General features: G+C 40.2%; 1 long non-coding RNA gene across 2 annotated transcripts in view; it reads left to right on the top strand.

Moving 5' to 3' along the window:
* LOC136359053 (uncharacterized) overlaps positions 1–21,669 on the top strand; it is a 945,479-nt gene extending 923,810 nt beyond the window's left edge. For both annotated transcript variants that reach the window (XR_010743216.1, XR_010743215.1), the window contains exon 3: positions 21,286–21,669. This is a non-coding gene — a long non-coding RNA (uncharacterized lncRNA). The remainder of the gene's footprint in view (positions 1–21,285) is intronic.
* Positions 21,670–25,812: the final 4,143 nt, after the last annotated feature.

Here is a 25,812-nt window from a genome sequence, read left to right on the forward strand (position 1 = left end):
GATTACTGCAGCGTACACGATGTCTCTCTCCAATCAAGTAAGTAAACATACATGTAGATTGAGTATAAATGCTGGTGAAATAAGAGGTTGCATGTATCCATGCTTTGACATGAATAAATTGTAGGGGTATGGGTTAATAAATTAATAAATAATTAATAAATACTGGGGTATGGGTTCTAAACTACTTACGACAGGATGCATGTAATCAAGTAACACAAATTACAGAAGACTTTTGTGGTTGTTTATATACATAATGTATTCTGGTTTATGAGTAATCCTGCAATTGCTCCCTGTATCTCACATGACTCAGGTGCACAATCTTTTTTTTTTTTTAATTTTAGAATTTAAGATCCTCAAAATTATTGTTGGGTAGGTATGTATCTATTATAATTAAATTCCAGGACTTTTTATATGAAAAATTTATTTGGAGGAAGCTGAATAAATAAAGGAGTAGGCCCAGAGCTGGAACTTCAGGAGTTGTTTCTGGTGTTTTTACAAAAAAATCCCCCATAGTTTAAAAAGCCAAAGGGCAAACCAACTCAATGCTGAGCTTCTCCAGAAAGTGAAAACCTGCCTCTCAACCATGAATTATAGCAATCTTAAAACATATACTACAAACGCTTCTAGTTTACCTTAGGGATCAGATTAAGCTAGACTGCAAATATTTGCAGTCCATTACAGATGTTTGAGGAAAGTTCTGACTCGTTTTTCGAAATAGCTTCAGTTAATTGGCAGTCAATTAACTTGAGATTTAAAAGAAACAAAACACCAAAGAGTGAACAGGCGCAGTTCTACAGCAAAATTACTTCAGCATGAAGACATGCACAGATAAAATCTCAAAGACATTATTTGCAGAAAAGGAAAACTTCAGAAAAACTTCCCCTGGATGGCAATTTGTGTTTGGTACCCTGTAGGTGCCCTAGCATCACATCAGGATATGTGTTTTACAGAGGTAAGGCCTGTGTTCCTAGTGGCGTCTGGCTGTGGGGCTGCAGAGAAGAGGTGCTGGGAGCACTGGTCCGTGCTGGCCCCACATGTGTGTGTGGATGTGGGTGCAGAGGAGGTGATGGTCCTTCCTGGGGAGTCAGACACCTGGCCTTGAGCAAAACTGTGTCAGAGCCCAGCAGAATTTATCCCTAACAGGAAATTTGGTGTTATTTGGCCCTTAGAAATAGGAAGCCTAAGGATGATTTTCTCTTAGGTCACTTCTCTGAAGCTCGTTTTTCCCTTGCTGTGCAGCACAGGAGACCAGCCACACCTAGAAACAGAGTCTACCCCGGTCCTCCCTTTCCCATCTTTCTCATAACTATGGAAGAGAAGTTACTGTGCACAACAGTTTGGTTTGGAAGTTTTATTTTCAAGCTACTAATCCAGTTCTTTCACATATAGTTTACTGCTTTGAGAGGTTTTGTCTAATCATGTAAACAGTTCTGGTTTAAAAAAAAAAAAAATTTGCGATTTATTCTTTTACATTATGATTACAAAATTTAGTTCATGGCAGTAATATATAATATGGATACATATAATATGGATACAATTAAAATCTTCTTGTTGCCTTTATGTGAGTTCAGCTACACCACTAAAAAAATGGGTGATGTACTTTAGCATACAAAAAAAAAAAAGAGAGGATAACCTGTATTGGTGTAATTGTATTTTTCAGTAGAGAGATCTTGTAAGTTGAACCCAGCACAAGGAATATGCGTAGATGGCTCTGCACTTGACCTTGAAATTTCAAGACATACTCTAATGTTATAAGAAATTAAGCTAGAGAAAAAGGTCTAAATGTCAGCAAGAAAAGGGACTTTAACAAATGAAACCATACATAAAATTTGTTGCTGTGTTATTTCATGGTTGGGACATTACTCTTTCTTCCTGCCTTGCTGTCAGCTGGCCTGATATATTTTTGTTCTGATTAATTGTGGTACCCTTTTGGATCAGACAGGCATTGCTGGTGGAGGCCTGCTAGGATGTGTGGCAAAGAAAATTTGCAGTTGCTTCTCCAAGCTGAACTTCTAGGAACAGAGATTGTATGGTATAAGATGGAGAAAAACTAATCTCACCAGAGCTGCTGCTAACTGATGTAGCAGAAAGTATACTTTTAGTTTGTCAGGGGATTTGGCTGTGCTGGTTTCCTGTTCCCAATATTGCACTGCTCTGAGGACTGGAGGGGAAATATCTGCAAGGAGTGATAGGAAATGTAGGAAATGTTTTGAATTGCCTGCAATATCCAGTACATAAGTGGAACTCTTGAAAGTTTAAGGTTTGGGGAGATTTTTTTTTTTTAAATGATATTTTTTTAAAATTCAGAGCTGCTTCATACTGTCAGTAAACACCCTCTAACATCTTTTGGTTGCTTCCCCCATGGATAGAAGAGTTGTTGAAGAGGTGCAGAAGAGGTGTTGTCTCTGGTTTTCATTAATTTCTTGTTTTCCCATTTTGCTTGTTTAAGGTCCATGGCTAAGCTGTTTCCAGCATCTGCGGGCACAAGTCTGTCAGAAGTCCAGAGGCTTTTTTATTCTACTTTACTTAAGTCCTTAAGTCCTCAAGTCCTCAGCAGTTAAGTAACACTGTGGTAGGTAGCTTTGGGAACACAGATCACTGTGGTTTCTTCTTTTGTCTCAGTGGAAGAACTGTTTTGTGGTCTACACCACTCCCAAAAACCTGACCCTTAAGCCAGAACTCAGACCAGGCAGTGTGTTTCCCTGATTTACAGGGGAAAGCCTTGTCTTTATTCCTTACTGGCATTTTAACTGTCACCTTAGAGCCGCCATTTGTCCTGTGGAGCCCATAAAGTTTGTGGGCAGTCTTGCATGGTTTGCCAGCTTTTGCCACCTTTCCAAGTGCTCTGATGGGACTTAAAAGTCTTTGGTTTTATTACAGGAATGCATGCTTATGGCAAGTGGCAGAGGGACATGTGGAGAGTGGGTTGCAGTTTGACATCTCTACCAGTAACTAAGCTGCTAGATCATTATCACTTGTGTTCTGCAATGATTTCTGCTTCCTGTGGCTCTGTCACAGAGCAAGGGCTGTCTTTGGGTTTAGTCAAGAAGAATTAAAGGGGATCTGGACTACATGCTCCCTACAGTGAGGAAGCATCCTAAACAAAGCAAATTATCTGTTAGACAAAGGAATAGCTCAGGGCACCCTTTGTTTTACAGCTTGGCTGAAGAGTCCTGAATTGGCCACAAAAATATTTTTATTTGTTTTTCTAATATAATTTTAAAAAATGAACAGTGGCTGATTTCTCCAGTGCCTTGGGGATTCTGATATAAAAACGTTAATTTTGAAAAGTGAAAAATACGAAGCAAGACTTCAGCTCATTTGTTGAATGGGACTGTACACTCAGTAAAATGTCACTGCCTGTTCCCCTCCTCAGGTTTCAAACTGTACATGTCAGCCATGATAGGCACCTTCTTTCTTCAGCCTCCAGGGAGCTGTACAGTCCAGCCAAGTACATTCAAGTCAGTGGAAAGAGATCAACTTAAACTGGAGGGAAAATATTTTTTTTCTCTTTCTGTCAGCTTTTCATGGTTATGTGTGTGTCTCTTTGCCAATTTAAGAGCATTTGTGTTAACTCTGGCGCTTTGATAAAATAAATCAGCTCATTTTATTCAGTTAAAAACATTCTGGTTTGTTCCTAATGACACAACTACATAAATCCTTATATGAATAGGTAGCTATTAATTGGTACAGTTCTGCCCATTTGGAAAAAAAAAAAATCACAGAATTAACTAGGATGGAAAGACCTTGTAGATCATAGAGTTCAACCTATGACTTAACACCACCTTGTCAACCAGACCATGGCACTAAGTGCCACATCCAGTCTTTTCTTAAATACCTCCTGGGCCAGTAACTCCATCACCTCCCTGGGTAGCCCATCAGGTAAAGGCATTCTGTTATCTTGCAGGACTGGATCACAGACAGTGTTAAGTTGGGCCAAACCTTTGAAATATATTATTGTGATTAAGACAGTGATGGAAAAAGTGTAAATATCAATGTGGGGAAATGTGATGAGTTAATGTGAGTAACATAAAAGCAAATATTTAACAAAGAGAGTGGGAGGTGTCACTGTTCAAAAGCATCTCTAAGTCACTGTACACAATGCAAATATGGAGGAAATATTTGTTGTATTGTCCTGAAAAACATTTGGGTTGTTTACAAATTTAAGTGGGAAATCACAGGCTTTGTATATGGTAAATTAGGTGGTAAATCTTTGCAAATTCATGTGTAGGAAAAGCTTTTTTCTGCATTTTTTTGTTTTGTACTAGACCTAGAGAAGCTAGAATAGGATAATTGATCTGCAAGACACTTAGGACTTTGCAGTTATTAGGGAAGGTTGAGGTTGAGCGGTTCTAGGAGAAAACAGATAATAGCTTAAAGTGACTTGTGCAGCACCAAAGACACTGATTGCGGTGGGGCAAATGTGCAAAACAAAGCTGTAAGACAGCATCCCTCTCTGTGTGGCAGGGAGCAAAAAAGCCTCAGTGGAAAAAGGAGTGTTTAGATGACGTATTTAATATCTTAAGGAGAGTATTTTAAGGTGAGGAGTGTGATCAGTGAAGAACGAGGAGGTAATGTGAGCATAGCAAAAGGCAAGTAAGATGTCTATGAGGAAAATCTATTTTTATGAATAACGTGGGTAAAATGTGGAATTAGAAAGCATCCAAGGTCACAGAAATCACATTTGGAAAGAGGCATAAACGGGAGCATGTGCTATGTGTGAGCAGTGGAGGCGGAGAAGGGTAGATTTTAGACATACAGGAATGATCAGTAAAAATAAGACATAGGTAAGGATGTGTGGAGGAACTGAAACTGCAGTGGCTAAGGAGGTTGGAAACCACTTTCCAAGGAAAGGATAAAGAGGTGAAAAAGGGGTATCTGCATCCCTGTGGAGCAGAAGCACCCTGGTCTGACTGTGTGGGGGAAGCTGTGCACATGCTCTCCAAATTGTGCCTCCTCTTGCGAGATGCAAGACCTATTCCTTCAGACTGTTGGGTCAGCTCTTCCTGCACTTTATGGAAGGGAATAGGAGGCAAGAGAAAGAAAAGCAAAATGTTTTCTCTCTTTATATAACAATTACTCACTGTTGGGTTATGAATGGCAGAACATATGTAATGTGGATATCTGATATACCTTCAAATTCATTAGATTAAACATAGAAAACATGTAACACTTGTCATGTGTAATTCAGAAGTAGTTAAAATACTGTTTTCTTGCTTAGACCATTCTGTCTTTCCTGTATTGTGTTAAGGGCTACTCTGCCCTTTAGAAGAAGGGAGAACTGCAGGAAAGCCAGCCATGGTTCATGGCAGCACACTGCTCTTGACTGCTTGTGCAATTGCACAAGGGTAAATGTGCTGGATTTTTGATGCCAGATATGTTGGCACTGAAGCCCAGCACCAGGTAGGAAGTTTCTACTATATAGTGACTTGAAATTATAGAGCCTGAAAATATTTCCTTTGACGCAGAAAAGTAACTGAAGTCTTATTTAATTGCTTTTTTCCAAACACCACCAGAAAAGATTTCATTACACAAGCTGAAGTGCGGTCAGTCGAATTAGAACTGGCACAGTGTCCAGAAGATATTTATTCTCTAAGGATATTTGTCATTAGCACCAAGAGTCATTTGGATTCTCCATCGGATCATACAGTGGGCTACTGAACATTAGTTTCAGCACTATAGTAATAATAGAGAAATAACTGCTTAAACCACAATTAGGTGGGAATGTAATGCTCCCTTCATGAAAAATTCAGTCATTAATTTTATGTTGATATCTTTTTAACATTATTAAACTGCACGCTGGAGACAGTGGTTCCATAAAACACATTTTTCCTATAGGAGCTGTATGACTTAGATGACTGCAGCCCAGTATGCATTAGGAAGAGTAATGAAAACGTTAAGATGACTAATGCTATAATTAGGTGTGCAAAGAGCATTGGCAGGTGAACACCTACTAACAGACTGTATGTGTTTGTGCTGCATGTACATTAATAGCACATATTCATTTGTTTTTTTGCTGGGTTTGCTTGAAGCCTCTGAACTCTAATTAGGAGATTTGCTAATGTCATATAATCTCTTCAAGTACATACTACATGGTGAACTGGGGCCTATATACAGACATGTATTTCTTTTTTGCACAACACTCTTAGCCTGAAGAAAAGAGCTGTGTTGCATTTCACAGGGCAGAAGTGATATTGTCCTACAGTGTATATAATATCGATGTAACTTAATTTTCTATTTTTTTGTCTGACTGAATGTACTCCTCTATAAGTCTTATTTGGAAAGAGGACTTCCAGTTCATTTTTGGCCCATGTGAATAAAACAGGCATATTTTAATAATACACATCTGCATTGATCTGAGTTCAAAAGAACACTGACAGATCACATCTAGGATTTTTAAAGCTCTCAGCTGAGTTTAACTGATGTTATCAAGTGTCAGGTTTTCTATTTGATATATGATGGGGTTTGGTTGTGGGGTTTTTTGTTGTTTTTTTTGGGGAGGGGTTGGTTTCTTTTGATTTTTTGGGTGGTTTGGTTTTTTGGGGTTTTTGTTGGTTTTGTTTTTGGTTGGTTGTTTGTTTGTTTGTTTGGGGGTTTTTTGGGGTGGTTTTTTTGTTTGTTTGAGGGGTATTTTTTTTTTTTTTGCTTTTTTAATGTTGTCAGTCCTTGTCTATTTTTTTAAATGAAATGGTTATGTAAAAGCCCTCTTCATGGTCAGCAGCCTAGAAGACTTGTTCTTCAGGTGTGTTCACTTAAATGATGACAGGAAAAAAAAGCAGGAGACATCTATAGAGATACTAAAAAAGAGAAGACCACAGCCAGTCCTTAGAGATGTAACTCTAGGTTCTAAATGGTTCAATCAGCGAATGAAATGACAGTGAGTGATGGAATTGTAAAAACTGCTCTTGCAGTACCTCAGAAGTCTTGCTGGAACTGTGGGCATTGCAGGCTGTAGCTTAGAAAATTTGTCTCTTTTTCAGAAGTGTTTTTGTACAGTAGTATTACATTGCCCTGTGATCTGGCTATCACAGATGTCTCATCTGAGAGGACTTTGCTTCTCTTCTGCATCACATTCATACTTTGTCCAGGGTCCCTTCACCACACCTACTCAGGTGAGAGGAAGCCCTTCTTCCCCAAAGAGTCTCTTTCCCCTGCCCCAGAAAATGACATGAGGCGATAGAGGAACCTGGCCATGCTCCTAGCTACTGCAAAAATTAACCCTGTTCTGCCCAAAACCAGGACAAGAATCTAGAGACAAATATTAGACGGTGCAATAAAATATTAGACGGTACAATAAGCCAGAGACCTGCTGGTGCGACCAGTCAGTCCATGCTGGTAATTCTTCTGGATGATTGATACTGGTTTTCTGGAACTAACTGAGCTGTTAGAAGCTGAGCCAGGTTTGAAATAGCACAGAAGCGCTTGCAGCATTTTCTGGTGTTTGCTCTGTGGTTGCAAGGGTGGTTGAGGAAAAGGTGGGAGGCTATTCTGTTTAGCCTGGGCTCCAAATAATTTCCATGCCTAAAGTGCAGTGCAACCAGTAGCCAAAGGTTTATACAAAGTCTACCAGTTGGCCTTTGTAGTGTTTTTTTCAAGTGTGGCTGATGTGCTGATGCCAGCACTTTCATAAGACACATTGACTGAAAGCATTGCAGTGCAGTAAAACATGGAGTAAAACTTCTGTAAGAAAATAATGAATCATGTCAGATATTTAGAGCAGCACTGGTGTGCTGCCATTGGAAATCTTGGATTGAATCAATTTTGAGCTCTGGAATGCAAAATGAGAATGATTTGTGTTTGGAATTGTAAATTTTACAACAGGGTTTAAAGCAATGAGCCACTAAATGTGTCAGTCTGGTTTTGGGTGGTAAAAATCATAATTTGGATGCTGGTGTTAGAGATACTGTTGAAATACAAGAAAAGCCTTATTGTTCTCGTAACTACTCTCTCTCTCGCTCTTCTTCATTTAAGAATATTTGCCTACAGGCTCTCCCAGTTTTCTTTGCCTTCTTTCTTCTACAGATTTACAAAATACTACATGCATTCCCACAGGGTGCTTTGTATTTTTTTCTACAATTCCCTGTTCAGCAGCAAGGGCTGTTTATGGCCTGAATGTCAGATGGGTTTGCACACACAGAGTTTTACCTACAAGCAAAGACCAAGAGAGAGCTTTCATTGTGTGACACTTGCATATATAGGCTTACTCTGTGGGAGAGTTTATATAAATCTCATTAACAGAATTATTTACCTGACAGCAGAATTATTTACCTGTCACAGGCTGGTAAACCTGTGATGGCAATGCTTGACATCAGCTATGCAAAATTCATAAAACAAACAAAGATCACCCAGGTAAAAGCTTTAATAGTAATCATAAAAAAACCCTTTTTACACCATAGTTATTCCAGAGTGCAAACGTAAATCTTGTTGTGACAAGGTGGAGGTTTTGGCCCCTTACTACAAATAAGACACAGAGTGCCCAAAAAAGAGCAACAAAGCTAGTGTGGGGTCTCAGAAGCAGCTGAGGGAGCTGGTGTTGTTTATCTTGAAGAAAAGGAGAACTGTATCACTCTGTACAGCTACCTGAAAGAAAATTCAGCTTGCACCAGGGAAGGCTTAGATTGGCTATTAGGAAAGATTTCTTCATGGAAAGCATTGTCCAGCATTGGCAAAGGCTGCCCAGGGAAGTGTACCTCCCTGAAGATATTTTAAAAACATGTAGGTATGGAGCTTAAGGACATGGTTTAGTGGTGGACTTGGCGGTGCAGACTTAAGGTTGGACTCAATGTTCAAGGTCTTTTCCAACCTAAATAATTCTGTGATTCTATATAGCACTGATGGAAGTTGTTGCACAGCCCAGGCCAGTGTGTGCTCAAAGTGACAACTCGGTGGTCCTGCAGCTGCACCTCTCGTGGCTGCTCTCACTGCTGGGCTGGATGAGCACATGTCCTGACTGTCACCTTGGCTCCAGCATGTGGCTGCTGGCTCCAGTGGGCTTGGGAGGGAAGGGAGAAGTTTGGAAGGCCCCAGTGGGAAGAAGCTATGTGTGGGATCTATGAGGAGATGCAGTGGTGAGGGCAATGCAGTGGCAGGAATTACTGATTACACCACACTGAAGAACTGTGGGCATCCTAAGGAGGGGCTGCTGGACCCAGTCTGATTAGGAGTGAGGCTCGTTCACCCACCTGCAGCACAGCCCTAGGTCTTGTGGCTGCCCAGGTCTAGGCTAACATGGATGGCTGTGCTACACTGTTCCTCAGCCTTTGGAAACCTCTGGGACCAGCCTTCTTTCTGCTATGTAGACCTGCCCAGTGGCTGCCCAAGAGAGGGTAAACTTGAAAATTCATACAGCATTCATTTCAGCTGTTGAGCAGAAATAAAAAACAACAAAAACAGAACTGCAGATTACCATGGCCGTAAGGTACATCTTAAAAGCTCACTGTTTGGGTAAGAAACAGCTGACTCAAGTACTTATCATTGCTGAATCTTTTTTAAACATAGCTCCAAGTTTGACAGATCTTGTGGTTAATTGATTTAGACCTGGAGGAAGACCTCAATTTAGATTTTGGTTGTTTCCTTTTTCATACAGCTTAGACTAGAGATGAAACCTGCTTCTGTCAGAGTCCCTAATTTCATTTGCTCAGCTCCTGCAAGACAGAAAAATGTGCCGTAGAAACAGAATTTGCAAATTAACTCAGTTGGCACAGCAAATATAAAAAGGCCTTGCAGGTGTGCAAATGCCCTCACCTGATGCTGGACTGCTGCCGTATTTCTTGGCACTGAGGTAACACACAGCCGTGTTTTCTGGCCTGTCTCTAAACCAAGATTGTTTAGATTGTCTGGGGAGCGAGAAATTAGAAGGCAGGGTTTAACATTTGGAAAGGTGTGCCCACTTCAGCCAGGGCTCACCCACTTTTGCTGCAGGAGATGCTCTCGAAGTACCAGTGGCACCCTGTCACTGCAGCTGTAACCAGGTTATTAATTAGATGTTGCACAAACTTTGGCAGGTGATGGACATGCTCCATCACTGACTGTGTCAGGCATAGGACAAGGAGATTCACAAGGCTTATTATATCTTTCCTGAGTAGGTTCATGTAAAAGTCCAATGTGGCAGGTGGGAGGGAGAGTGTGGAAGGCATCTGGGATTGCTGAGTGGCATCTGTGAGAAGCTGCCATATCTGGGTCAGACAGTGTCCTGTCAAGAAATCTGTAGAAGAGGAACAGCTGATGTCCCTCCATGATCTGCTTATCCCTTCTCAGAATCAAAGGAAGATAATGAAAAGGAGATCATGTAGTGCAGAGGTTCCCAACACCTCAGCTACTTTGTGGAACTACTAGCAGTTGCAGTAGCTCTTCCTTATCCCAGATCATACAGCTGCTTTGACACTGGAAGCAGGAGGGGGAAGAGAGGGAGTGGGGAGGTAGGGTTGTGGGATGTGTCACAATCTGGGGACACCATCTTGTGCTGCCTTTAACTCCCTCTTACAAACCTTGAGTGAAGCAGATTTTCTAGCCTTCCTAGGAAATCTCTCCTGATGCTCTCCTTCCTCGTCACCAGAAAGTTTTGTGGTTGAAAGAACAGGAGATGAGCCTGGAGGCAAGGGGGTGACTGTCTGTGAGACCTGTGGAGGTGATTCCTGGGAAGATGTCTAGAAGTTGGAGCAGCCAATAGAAGGTTGAGCAACTGAGATTGGCTGTGGAAACCTCTATGCAGTGTGGAATCTATTTGCAATTAGCTGGTTACATTGCTGGTGCCACTATGTGACCATTACATTCCATCTGCTCCACCCTGCCTCCTTGTTGATCTACTGTCTGTGCCTGGCTTCAGCAGTGGCAGAGGGAGAGAGGCAGAAATCTGCTCTCACTGGGACTTCAGTCTGGTGATGAGTGCAGGTGAATGTTGTCCATGCACTGTCAGCCTTGCATACCCAACCCATGGCTAAATCAGGCTGTGATCTCTGTACCCCAGATTGTCACCTGCAAAGCAAAGGTAGCCCTGTCCTGAGTGCTGGGAGTTTTGCTAGAGGAAGTGCGTCAAACTTCCAAGCCAGTGGTACTAAGTAGCCTCCTGATAGGTAGAGTGTGGCTGCCAGAAGAAAGGCAATGGCTCTTTGCCTACTAAAAACAATCAGTGCAGTGGCATCTAGTGCACAGCGGGCAGAATTACAGATGTCCAGCAGCCCCCCAGCTGAGCTAGGTGTCACTGAGGAGGGACTGTAGGCTGCCTTTTGAGGAATCTCTGGAGCTAGGAGCATATCTGTTCCTCTCCTTCTCTGTTCTCCTGAGTGAAGCAGGGGGCCTCAAGTTTTAGCGCAGCTGAGAGCACCACAAGCTGCTGTTGTCTTTTGCTCATGAGCACTCTGTCATCCAAACACAAGATTCTGGTGTAGGATTAAAAAAAAAAAAAAATAAAAATTATCTAGTTCAGGCACGTACAGAGAAGAGAGGGTATTGGCAGTGTTCCTGCTGGCAGGAGCTGCTGATGAGCCAAAGAAGTTGTAGGTATTTTAACCAACAGGGGATAAATGTCCAGGTACCCAGAATCTTAGTCACAGCACCAGCATGTGCTGCCTCTTCTTGAACTGAAATGCACTGGATCCCAAATAGGCATGTCACAGAGTCTGGCCTGAGTCTGGCCACAAAAGCCAGTGCAATGGCATGCTATGCTCTATTTTTCACATACAAGAAACAAAATCAGCATGGAAAATGGTAACGAGCAGTCCTGGGTCAGCACTCTTGAGCAAGGAGACACCAAAAAGGATGCAAATAAGAAATGTGATGAGTCACTATTAGGCACTAGTGAAAGTCTATTTCCAGTTGATGTTTTGGTTCTTGCACGGTGAAGTAATCCTGATGGATGTCACAATGTGTTTATTTGTGTAGGGACCTTGTGTACACGTTTTGAGCAGCAGAAATGTACATGCATACATGTGCATGCTTGTGCTGTGTTGTGTGTATGCTGTGTTGCATTTTCAAAGCAAAGTACAGGTCCTATCTTACTAATACTAAGAACTGTTTTGTTGTTGGGAGGTTTTTTATATATAAAATGTATGCAAATGTTCTAGATAAGCATAGAAATTTGAAAGAAAAAGTTTATTGTAGCATAAATGCATTTTTATCAATGGAAGACTTAATTTTGCTCTTAATGAAATCAGTGGTAATCCTTCAATTGTAGTGGTCTAAGCAGCACTGACCCTAGAAACCTTCAGTTTCTAAATGATCTCTCATTAATGACAATAGGTCAAGAAAATCCTCTTATGGAAGTATGGAAACTCTTGGATTTTGCCCTAAAGAAGTTGGAGTTGAAGTCCCCTCCTAGCGGCATAGAAAATCAACCACATCCTTATTAATTTTCCTATCTTGTGTATTAGCACACATGTACAGCTTGTAGGTACTGGATGAAGCCTTCAAATCCCATTGATTCTGGATCTGAAGACTCAGAATTCTTAAGCATGCAAATCAGAGCTGGCTAACACTGAAGAGGAAGGGAATAATAGGTGTCAAAAACTTAGCTGCATGTGTCACAAAAGGTACATTAATGCTATTGGAATAATCTGCTAGTTTTATTTTAGAAATTTAATGAATTCATTACTCTCCATGATGAGACTTGTCCAAATGTCTCTTAGTTTTCAAAATACTTCTTTATCTACCAAGCTACTAAACATATCTGACCCTTTCACTCTATTCCTGCAAATCCATTTTCATCCCTTCCTTTCTGACAGGAGTAAATAAAATAGAGCCCAAATTGAATATTGCTTTAAAAGTGTCATTTCCCTGGGCTGTAATATATAGTTAAGAATCTGTTTTCTCAACACAGAGAATGCCCCAAAGATTACCTACATGTCTTGCTCTTGTCTGGACATGGATGATCCATGGGAGAATTTCTAGATGGAGTGGGGATATGGTGGGTGCTTTGGGGAAGTGCCTCTTCATCCAGGCTGGGTAAGATGGACTTGCAGGTATGATTTGCTTCTGGAAGCAGAGAAGATAAGACTCAGTTTATTTTTTTTTCTTTGTCTTTGTATTAAAGGATTATTTAAAAAAAAAAAAAAAAAAGAGGATTTCATAGTAAATTATGGATTTCTTTTGAGTTCTTTATAATCCCTTTGGCTACCATCAGATTGGTATCGTAATAGCAACACAGTAAGTATTTATTTATAAGATGGAAAAATACTTGATGATAGTAGCTGCACAGTTGATTATCTGGTGGAAACATTCTAAAAGTTACAATGGTTGTGAATTGAAATTTTTTTAAAGCTCTGCTTGAGATCAAAGGTAAAATCCTTCAAGTTCTCAGATAGAAAAACAGCCACAGTGCTGCAAGAACTCAGTTATCAATAGCTCTTGGAGAAATTGTTTTCAGAGTCTGGGAAACTTCATAGCTATCTTTTCTGTCTGAAGCCTCTACTTGAAGCATCCATAGCTGCCTGTATATTGCTTTTGACTGCAGTTAGCTAGGATGAAAAACCTTATTGGTGCTGGATGCTAAATTTGTTATGTGCAAAACTTTTCCTGGTGCCTCCAGGTGTAAGCAGCAGTTACTGCACACATTTTGCACCTCCTTTCCAGTTTTTGTGTCTACCACAGAAATATTTTTTCTCACTAAGTAAGATGAAGTAAGTTTTCATCACTAAAAAAAACCAAACCAATATGCTTTTCTTAATAATAACCCATTCATGGTTTCAACAAGGAAGCAGTCTAATTATGGTCATTTTTTATTCCGTCTGCCTCCTCCACTGGGGAACCTGAGATGGACAGATGTAAGGGAGGGCTGCAGTGTGCACTGCACCAGCCAGGGATAAGGCAGGGCACAAGTGGAGGGTGCTTGCTGAGCTGTGAATGTAGCACCTAACAGAGGAGGCTATGTGTCAAGGGAGTCTGAGAGGGGTGGGAAAAATGCAACTGCTTGATGTTGTCTTTCCAAATGTGCATTGCCTGATGACTTCTAGGTTTCCTTTTAAATGTCTTCTTATTTTCCTTTTAAATGCCTTCTACTTTTCCTAGTACCCTTCATTTTGTAAAGGCATTGCAGATATTAGGGTAGATGAAATGGCTGTTTAAATAGCATCTAAAAAAAAAGAGAAAAGGTGTGAGACAGAAGTGCTCAGAAAGAACATTTCTCTGACTTCTGTGAAATTAACCTTCTGTGTCTGGAAAATTAGGACTTGAACCATAGGGAGATTCCAGATTACAGTGTTGTGTGTTTCATACGATGTAATGGAAGTCCAAATCAAATCTTACTGAAATATGGACAGATTAGATGTGCTACAGTTATGAGAAAATTTCCTATGAAGAACCAAATTCTGTTAGCATAATCTGATACTTCTCCAATGTTGTTGGATGAGTAATGCCATTTATGCTCTCTATTATTTGATCCATTAGTGATAAAATCGTCCCCTGGCTTTTGTTTTTGAAAACTTGGACAAAGTCTTTCAGTGTTAATGGAGTGGCAGCAATGTGATAACAACACAAAGGAGTGGAGAGCCAATTGGTTTGAACAGACTGTATTGACACTGATGGGGACAGAGGCAGAGGTCAAGAGCCAGTAGCAGAGAAATCATCTGTTCTTAAGGAGTGTTCCAGCAGAGATGTGCAGCTCAGATAGTTCCTGGTCACCATCAGAGCAACATAAGCATAGTGAAGCTCACAAATATATTGTAGCTGTTGCGTGGATTGGATTAAGAACAGAACAGCATCACTGCCTGAACTTAGCTGACCTATGAAGCGCTGTGAGAGCAAGGAGCATGGCAGCTTGACTCAGCAGTTATTTAGGTAGGAGGATAGGCAGAGTTCATGCAGTTCTCCTTTCATTAAGCCAGCAATGTGCGTTGTTCACAGTACGCTCTTGAGAGAAAGGTTCAGCTGCTGTACCACAGCAAGGAAACCACAGAGCCCTAACATGTGGTGGCACAGCAGGAGTTCTGCTAGGGATGTGCCCGGTGGCTGATGGCTGCACTGTCGCCTGTGATTTCTTTGTCTCTGTTGTTGTTTACTTGACTGATGATACCTGCCAAGGGCAATACACCTACAACTATTATAGCTTTTGGTGTGCCTGGTGGCAGCCTGCTATGATTCTCAGGAGCAATGTGTCCAGTCAGTTAGGACTAATCCCCTTTTCAGAAGCCCAGGGTGTGTTCCTTTGCTAAATAATCTTGACTTCACTATCCTTGTCCTAGGCACTGTATTCCTGCTGTTTTCTGTCAGTTGGTGACTGTTGAATTTTTTACACTGTACGTGACATCTGCTCTTCTGTTGGGTGCTGATAGAGTGCTGTAGAGCTAACTTGTATCTCCATGGCTCATAGGTAGGGCTGTGCTACTGCTGGAAGCAGAACTGTTTGCATCCTGGCTAAAATAGTGGGAATACACCATGACACCTTTGTAAGGCTTCTTTCTATTCTTTTCCCCCCTAATTTTCCCTTTCTTTTTCTCTCCTGCTAACCCTGTTGAAAATGTCAGTGGACCAAAAACAACCAAGGCTGCCTGATTTTTTGTTCTTCTTTCTTTTCCCTTACTAGCTTTTCTTTATGTGCTGGGATAATTATGCCCAAATTGCCAAATATAAAATATCATTCATTGTATATATTTTGGCATGCATATAGTGTTAACTCATATGTAATATGGAAGGATGGCAAGTGTGTTTTCAGGATTCAGCTGAAACAAACCTTAGCTTGCCTACAGCTGCTCAGGTTTTCCTTCAATCTGTGCTAGAGTGCTTTTAGTCCACATGTTGCAATTGATCAGTTTGGTAGTCCTCATTCAAGTATATTTGGCCAACTCCTATTGTATTGGGGAAAAAATTAGTTTTGCTTCCTAAATTTGAAGGAACATACAGTGTTTTCCTCATAGGCTGAAAATTGTACTGCTTGTGTTTAGTGTTTTAAGTGGTATTTGCTGTTTATTTTTAAAATTTCAGTACAAGTCAGAGCCCTCCCCAATGCCTGCCTTCATGCTAACAGCAGGCATTTCTACAGTGGTGACTACTGTAGGTTGCTTTGGCTGTGAGAGCCTCAAAAAGAATGTCTCTTGAGTGGTTTGTTTGCTTTCGTCCCCTCCCCCTTTCTTTTCTTCTGGTTAGTATGAATGCCTGAGCACATTCTGGCTCATCATCAGGACGTTTTATCTTGGTGTTGACAAATGCCATCTTCTGTGCAAAATTTTTCTTTTGAAAAAAGAAAATCCAACTGTCTCAGTGAGTAGATGTGGCTGTCAAGTTGCAAGTGAGAGAGCTGCTGTAGGTGCATTGAAGACTGCTGGGTGGGGGAGTGGTCCAACCATGGAAATAAATGCAGCAGGCATCTTTAGAAGCTCTTTCTGAATAGTGGCAATGTGTATTGGCCTTGGATTGAATCTCAGGACTTTGGATAGTTTGGGCTTTAGAAATTTAACAGTAGATATGTTTGAAAGGCAATTAAAAAACCTGATGTAACGCTAAGCTACCCTAGAAGTAGGGTGGTATTTGTGAAAAGGAGCTGCTTCCAGGGGAGACTTAAGCAAAGAGAGGAATTTTATGAGAATAAATATGATAAAATTTTAGCCTAAGAAGACTTGGTGCCTGTGCTTCTCTGCTGTTGCTGTGTTTACATTTGCTGTAAAATAAATGACCAGTGACAAATGCCTGTTCTCTGTAGTTACTTGTACAGTAGCATATTTTAGGATTGCTCAATGGTTGTGCGCTGAAAATGAGAGCAGTTCATGGACTGAAACCGATACGTGTTTTCCTACAAATAACAGAGGTCCGGCCACGCACCCCAGGCCTCTTCTGCCCACCCACCCCTTCCCTTCCAAATTTTCCCTTCTGGATCTTCCCAAGCCAGATCCCTCTGGGCTGGCTGTCACCATGAGCTGTCCAAAAGGAAATTTTCTCCCCTGATTTCCTTCTCCTTAAGTTGTGTTATTGCCTGGCGACCCATCACAGGCAGGAATGCTCCTGTTTCTGAACACACAAGCCTGCCTGCCCTCTGCCTGTGGGATCCCCTGGTGTCCCTGGACAGCAGTTGTCCCCTCCCTCCCATGTGGCAGCAGCCCACAGAAATACAAGCCTGGCAGTCCATAGGTGCGTGTGGAGCTCCTATTCAGCCCTGACATGCCTCCCACAATCTTTAGTTTAGATCCAAGCCCTGCTAGTTTTCTCTACGCAGTTGCAAACAATTCCTGGATGAATAGTTCATGGTCCCTTGTCTGTGAGCCAGGACTCTGTGGCCACAGCATTCTTAGTGTTGTCTAGTGATGAATCTGCAAACCTGCTGTTGAGGGCAGTGGGGGAAGAGTGGGGTGAACCTTTAATGAAAGGTTAACTGCAGCGCTGTATATTTCCCATCATTAATGCTCTCGCTGAAGGAGATGGTGAGAGTTTAGTGCTTGACTTTGTGGATGCCTTCAGCCTCATCTGCTCAGTTTGAGGCTTTCTAGCAAGGTTCTCAGAGAAAGTGGAAGCAGAGCATTTCAGCAGGGATTCCTGAGATGCTAAGCTGGGCACAGCTGAAAAGCAGACCACCCATTGCCTCCCATCAAAGCTGACCCAGCCATCTCTACTCATTGTGAAAGTACATGACACAAACCTCCCAGTCTTCCTAATTTTTTCAGTGTCTGTTAGATTCCCCTTCTTAATAATAGCACAGGAAATTCAAACCATCTCTGGACAATTGCAGCAATTCTTGAGTGGTTAAAATTTAATATCTTGCTATTTGTGGTATTATATTGATACCCACAGCTATTTTTCTGCCATATATTATTGCTTGATCATATCAGTTATGAATCAGTCAAAAGCAGCAGCAGAATGGACATAGAATTAATTCTCAATTTAGATGTACATAGGGATAGGGGAAAGAATAATGTTGATGCTTAGCTTCTTCTAAAGCAGGCTGACCGCTCACACTAAAAATAAAGGGCAGAGACTTCAAAATGGTAATTAAAAAGTGAGTTAAATGAGGCTACTATGCACTGCAATCAGAACACTAAATTTCCAAAGTTTTATCTTACATTTTGCCTTTCAAGTATATGTCAAGCTGCAGGGTTTTTTCGTGTCGCTCAATGTAGTGCTCTGGATATACAAATAGAATTTATTGTGTCATGTAGCAGCTATGCAAGACAAAGTCTTAAATCTCTTGCTATTGAATTCCTCTTTTATGTTATTCTTCCATATCATCTCTTAAGTCTTCATTTCCAAGTTTCATTATTAGTAAGAAGGAGAAAGCACATTGTTTTGGAGGCGAGATAATAAAAGGCAGTTCTGAGTATGTGTCTGGTTGAGATATATATTTAGAAAGAAGGAAAAAAAAGCCCATTTTTGTTAAGAACAGAGCAGTACATGCAATGCCACCTGGGGAGAAGAAGAGTTATAATGGTCGCATTAAAAGGAATCTTAAAAATGTGAAATTAGAAATCCCCCAACCCTACATGTGACTAAAATTTTAATGTACCTGAAGGAATACGCAGACATCCATTCACACTGTAGTTTTTCCTGTGTGTGCCTTTGAGTGCAGCATCAACAGTGTATAGTAGAAGCCCATGCTCAGGAAAGAAGGTGAAGCAAAGCTAATGAGGAATCATACTCTGTCATCACAGGTGCATGTTCCAACCTTTAACTTTGAGAATGCAGGCAGGCAACTAAGAAATCAGGGAATACCTAAAGGCAGAACTCAGTTTGCCTAAGAGAGCTTTGAAGACTGACAAGGAGACAGGTGACCAACTTCATGTGAGCTGAGTGGGAAGTAGGCTAGGACTTGAGTAGGTTGAATTAGGACCAGTCAGTTTTGACTCATCCTGCTTATTAGACGTACGAATATCAGTCCTTAGAGCTGACCTGAAGGCCCTGCAGCCTCCTTACTGCACTCACTAGCATCTTAAACTTTCTGACCCACAGCATTTCTCCCAGGACTCTCAGCTGCCCTGCCTTACTCCTGCTTTGTGAGACAGTGTCTGCCCCACTGTAACAGCAGAGCCTCTGTGGCTTAATGCAGAGTTTCAACACTTGCTGATAGGAAAGGACACCAGGGAAATTGTTCTCTCTTCTTACAGAAAAAAAAAATCATCTCTGGTTTTGTTCAAGCTTTTCTATTTTAAACAGGAATGGATGACACCAGAGACACAAAGGTTGTCCTTAACAAATAGGGGATTGGATGTGGACTTCAGGAAATGTACACCTGCTAAGGTCCAGAGCCACTTGAGAGTCCTTCAGGGCACACACACATTTGCAGTGCGTGTAAGAAGAGTCATTACACTCATTTGTTCCATGCTCAGGGTATAAAAGATGCCTCTCAAGGTCAATTACTAAGTCAACAAAAGTAAGAAAGTACAATTTTCAAGTTGGTTAAAATTGAGATATCTCAGTGGACCTAATGGACCAGATCACTTACACATGAAGCTTAACAACCTGGCCTACAGTGTCTGAGTTCATAAATTGTGGAAAAAACCACCAAATCTTTCAGAGCTGTGCTAGCCAACAACACGAGAGCTGTTGTCCATTGAAATGTTGTCCATGGACTGTTGTTGTCTATTGAAATCCATCCTTGAGCTGTCAGTACACATAACATCTATCACAATAATTTTCTTCAGAGTCTAAAATTAATTATTTTTTTTTTGTCTATAGATAGTTTTAATTTTTAAAGTGAAATTTTCAAATCATAGTTTGGTGTACTGGTATATTTCAGCTAAGAGTTATTTTTCTTCTATGGTTAGCTGGTTTTGGGTCTTTTTTCTGGTCTCAGTATGAATAGAGATCTGTTTCTTTTTAATAATGAGATTTGGACTGCAAAACATGGGCAAATAAATTGGATTAATATATATACGTATATAAATACACACACATAGATATTATTTTTGATATCAAGCAGAGAGACATGACCAAACAAATCCAGAGATTGTAAAAGATTGGGGAGAAACCCCACAGCAACAGTACCAGGGAGATTATGTTAGCATAATGGAGAGAACTTGATAAATAATGGTTAAAAAGGTAGAATTTAATTTTACTGATAGCATATATGTGTAGTTTATGTCTCCAGGCTTTTCAGTATAGAACTTCAAAGCAGCCAAGCTGACAGTAACTGATAGTGGGGAAGACAAGTAAGCTGAGGGGTAGAAAGATGGAAACAAGTCAGGAACTAATGGTGTTTTAGCTGACAAAAGCCCAGGGGTGTTTATGTGATCTCAAAACACCGGCCCTGTGCAATACACAGGGATGGTTGTAGGAAGATGGGAGCAAGTTTATTAATAAAACAATGAATTTTTTTGATTGCTCATCAAAAAAGTGTGGGTTTTGAGAATTATTTAAAAGCGTGTCGTTTGATACTGGTAACATTACCAAAGGAGAGTTGCTGTATGCAGTGATACTCAAAAGCAAATCATCATTGTGCAGACTTCATTCCTCTTCTGGGACAGAGCATTTGACAGTTGAAGCCTTTCAGGGACTGTGTGCAATCTTTCTCTAGTGATGGTTTAACATGTTCCTTTCATCCTAAACTGCTGAACAAATAAAACTGCATGTAGGAAAATCAACCTCCCAGATAAAGGTGATGAACCATGAAGAGAAACCCTATTCCTTCAAATTTATTGAGGATCAAGTGTAGATATATTTCTTCATGTCAGATAATGTCTTTCCAGTCTGTCTGCGCAGTCATGATAGAATAAATGTTTCCAAATGGAAGTCACAGTGCCAAGTCAAGCAGTGCTATCAGTAACGTGGTTGGCTGGCTCTCATACATCTCAATATAATCTGGTTTGGAAGAACATGCTGGATTTAAAATACAAAATATTTCTATGAAATAAATAGTGAGCTTAAACTAAGTAACAGTAATAGGAAATACTCTTTTTTACTTTTGACATTATTCACTATTTTCCACATTCCCATGTTTGTGCATATGAATGTACAATGAATTGCTATACAGAGCTGTGCTACATGTGTATTTTAAGAACCCTACTGCATTTTCTGAGCTCTCTCTAACACTTCTGGGAATTCATCCTGCAGTTCTATAAAAAAGGCCTTACTGTTCCCACCAGGACCTCTCAGGAGAAGAGCGATCCCATTTCAAAGCAAGTCCTTCACAGAGTGAATAAAGCCCCCAAGGAATTGCAGAACCAATAAAAGGATCTCCCAGTTCCCCTTTGCAATACCAGGCAGTGATTTTTTCAGTTGGTATCACATTCAGAGCAAAATGATGCTGTAACAATGTATAATAGCAAAATAATTGAGTATCCAATTTGTTTTGTAAGTGCATTGCCTCTCAGTCCCCTCATTTGTTTCTCTCTCTTCTAGATAGAAATTTAAGTACAACAATATTAGAACATAAAGTCTTTTTTTTTTTTTTTTTTTTTTTTTTTTTTTTTTTTTTTTTTTTTTTTTTTTTTTTTTTTGTGGGTATTGAAAAAATACCATGCAGCAAAGATTAAAGTGGCCTGACAGCTTTGCTCCTGCTCTCTTGGTTATGCTATATATACTGGCATTAAAGATTCAGTAAAGGGAGAATTGCCATTAAACATTCATTGGGATGTTTAAGTAGGGGGCACCTCAGTGCCACCTTTTGGGTTGCTGCACCCTCCTCTGTCACTGAAAAAGACACGTGGGCTGAGGCAGGTATAAATGTCCCATCCTGCAGAGCAGCTTCTCCAGCTGAATTTTCCCCCATAATTCCTGCTGTACATGGCCAGACATTTTCTTTCCTGCCTGATTTTTTTAGTGCTGCCCAGTGCTGTTCAATAGCTGTGAATTTTCACAAGGTAGATAGTTAATGTGAAAGGGTTTTAACCAGGTGAAGTGATTAATATATACGTATGTTTTCAGCTGCTGCTGCTGAAAGTATTTTGTGTTCCAGTGGATTAAAAAATGTGTTACTTGCAAACTGGGAAATTACATGGGCCTTAATATTAGGGAGTTCTGGCAGTAAATAAAAGGACATGAGGTGTGCCTGCTGATTGCATACCATAGGGGATGGGTAGACCTGGAACTTCCTGGGGCATGTGATGGTATTGGTAAAACAGGCTTTGTGTCCCAGAGCCACACTGACCTGCTGGGAGCTGAGCCACAGCTCAGCCAGGCTTTTGGTACCATGAAGGTGACTCAGAAAAAATCAAATGAGAGGCTGGAAAATATTCAAGGGAGAGATTTGATGAATTTGTTCTATTCAGTTTAACTTTTACCTAGATTCAATGACTGTAGAAATTCATAGTCTCAATGTAGGAGATGTTACTAAAATTCTGTGAGAGTTTAGAACAGAATTTGAGGGATAAAAAAAAAAAATAAAGCTTTTTCTTAATTCACTGTTGTACCTGATGCTTGCTGGAAGGAAGAAGCCTTGGAAAGAAAAGATAACTCTCCTAGGGACTATCTGTAAGTGGAGACCTAAATGGCAGGAAATAATGGTGGAGAAATCTTTAGTCTAACAAGGGTGGACAAGATTCAGTATTAAATGAGTCAAGGTAAATGCAAACTAGATCTTGGACAGTGAAAAGAATCTGATACTGATAGTTTATGGCAACCATCAATAACCATCAGTGGAAATTTAGAAGTCATAACTGGATTTTTTTTCCTTCAAAATTAAAACCTTTGTATATGTAATATTTTATTTTTGTGTATGTAATATTATCATTTTGCTTATGATTATCCACTTGATACAGATATATCTCTTCAGCTCTTGCTGAAATCTTTGTATTTCCTTTTAGGAATCTTGTATACTTCAAAAATTAGTCACTTTTTCTAATTACTTGTAATTAATACTTCTGGTAAATGAATGGCATGTCTGATTTTTTTTTTGTTTCTTTGCTTGCTTCTTTTTCCAGAAATGTTTAGGAGAGATGCAATGCATTCATTAGCAAGACGTTAACATTCATTTAACATAATTACCATCCTTTTTCCTAAGTGGAAAGATTTCCTTTTCAGACCAGAAAGCTGTGCTTTGAGCTGATCACAACACAGGAAAACTGACTTTGGTGAGGCTAGAGGAGAGCACTGAGAAAAGCCTGAGGAGGGGAACAGCCAGAGCTTAGCATCAACCAGGGAGAAAATGGGGGCAGAACACTATATGCAAATACTTCCTTCTCTTAAGCATTAAAATGTCAAAAGCTTATTCATCCAGCAAAATCATTACCTTTCACCAAGAGCAAAAGGAAAATTCATAGTTTTGTTCATTAAAATATTGCTGCTGTTCCACACAAAGAACTATTGTTGCTCCCCAAAAGAAGAAGACTTAATGGCTGCATAGGATTCACATCATTTAGGGAGTATTTCACTTTCATTTGCTAATTATCAAATTCTCACAAGGTGCCAACTGGCAATTTTCTCCAAAGTCTGTTCACTTTTTCTGAGGGGGGCTAGAGCATCCATTTGAAAAGATAAACAAAGAAAGCCCAGGCACCATTCAAACCACACTTAAAAAGTCCAGCTGTGTTACAGACTTTTTACATGCAGGTGGGTTTCACTCATTGCTGCTGCTAATGCATCCAGGACATGGTTAATCAATTATCTTTTTCACTGTGCCTGCTAAGGCACTTCATGTTTGCTTTTAGAAATAGACCCGGTGTCAAGAGGATAAAGAAAGGCAGGAATGTGTTACTTGTCTTTAGAGAATGTGGATCGTGGCCCCTTTCACAATGGTGCTTATGAAGTGGAGGATAAAGTCTGTAAATTGAAAAAACTGATAACCCAAGAGGACAGGGGGTATGCCCATTTAGGCTTCATCCTCCCCTAGTGCTGGAGATTCTTCCTAAAAGTGATGAGGCACAGATGACTGAGTCTCCCTTTTATCACATCCATCTTTATACCCTTTCATAACGTTTGTTGGCTTCATTTTCAGTGCCTTTTCCTAAGAGAAATAAAGCTTCAATATTTATTTAGGTTGCCCTGCAAGCATATCTGGTTTTGTGGTTGTTGTTCAGCTTGGGGCTGACCAGATAAGCACACTTAGTACAAATGGAGGACAAAATACAGTAATGGCTGGGGAAGGCCTATTGACCCAGAATGCAGTGACACATTCTTTGCTTGTTTATGTAGCCTTTCAAAAAGCTGAGAGCGTTAGGAGGGGAAATTTGCTTCCTGGGACTGCTGAAATCAGGAATACAAATCATTCTAATTACATTCTAAATGACAGCTTTATAAGAGTTGCGTGGTCATGCTTTGCTTCATCTCCTTGCCATTTTTCTATTTTTTTTTTTCACTCTTTACTGCTAGTCTTGTATATCCATGAAGCAGGCACAGTTCTTAGAAAAAAAGAGAGGGGAATAAATAAAGAAGCTTTTTTCTCATCTCTTTCCATCAGCTAGACTTCCCATAGAAGCTGAACAACATCCTCTTTATCAAGATTATGGGTTTCCACATCTTGGCATACTATTTCTTTCCTTTAGTGCATGCCAGCAAACTGAGCTATGAGTGATGAAAGTAGAGAATAAGACATGTATAAGGCCATATTTATTCACTTACATCAAGAGCATTTATTTACATGAGCGGGGCAAGTGGGATATAAGTTGCATTTGGAGCTATGAACAGCACACACCTGTGTTTCAAAAGATGACACATCTGTAACATTCTGCCTTGCACGTGAAAAGAATTGGTATTATTCATGGAAATATGAATGAAAGAAAACAGCTGTCAGCCTTTTGAGCCATTTTAGAACAAAACCAGAGCCCAGCCCTGCACCCTGCCCAAAGTGCAGTCTAGACTTGCATTGACAGGGGAGTGTAGTGCTCTGACCTGGCTGTTGTGGATATATGGACTGATGGCCATATAGCCACAACATTAATCCATGGTATTATTCATGTTAAATACGTACTGCTGAACCATGGAAAAAGCCCCTGAGAAGCCAATCACGTTTTGTTGACAGCCTGAGTGCTTTTTAATTCCTATTCACTTATGTGGGAGAGTATGGCAAGCAGTGTCCTATGACACTGGGCCTTTATATTTGGTTCCAGTATGTTGAATCACTCCAACCTAAAAAGCCACAGTAGAACAAATTCTGTCTTGGCAGGTTTGGACTTGGCAGTAGGGAACAGTTCTTTCCTAGAAGGGTACTGTAGTACAGGAACAGGTTATCTTGAGAAGTTATAGATTATCCATCCATGGAGGATCTTAAGTCTAGGATAAGCAAAACTAAAATTGATCTAATGTGCTGTAGTGATTGGGCAGAAAGTTGGACTAGATAACATCCAGGCATCTCTTTGAATCAACATTTCTCCAATTCTGTGCCTTTCTCAGTAAAATACATATAAATTAGGCTTTTGTTTTCACTATGCACTCTTTCTCAAAATCGAAGAATAAACCCTTCTTTTTAGAGAAAAAGTAAACCAGAATCAACTCGCATCTTTACTGGTAAAGTGCCATTATTTTTAACAGTGACAATAAGGTTTGTTCCCTTGGATCACTGAAGAGCAACACCACTATTATTTCAGTGAAGCAATAGGGAGAATGATTTTCATTTGAATCCAGCTGTTGTTACAATGAAATTCAAAAGGCAATGCAGGCCAATGAGGAGCTAAAACTCTGTGGTTCAATAGCCAGCATTGATCTCTCTCTTACTGATCTCAGGGAAACCAAGATTTCATTCTGTAGTGTGAAGAGCCTCACAAGAACTTGCCAGCAATTAATTTCCTTTTAAGTCCTTCTCTGATGGCTCAAGCAGTATTTTAAAATTAATTTTGGTCATTCTTCCTGGAAAGATGATTTTTGCAACTTAAAATAAATTTTAAATGTCGAGGTGCAAAACTTCTAGTTTTCTAAAAGAAAATGAGTCTTTTATTACCAGGACAGATCAGATAGACTCCTGTAACTCTAATAATCCTTCTCACAGTTATAGCGTTCTTTACGTGCTGTGGGGAATTATTTAAAAAGAGT

The sequence above is a fragment of the Sylvia atricapilla genome, chromosome 3 (genome assembly GCF_009819655.1).
Source record: "Sylvia atricapilla isolate bSylAtr1 chromosome 3, bSylAtr1.pri, whole genome shotgun sequence".
Lineage (NCBI taxonomy): Eukaryota > Metazoa > Chordata > Aves > Passeriformes > Sylviidae > Sylvia > Sylvia atricapilla.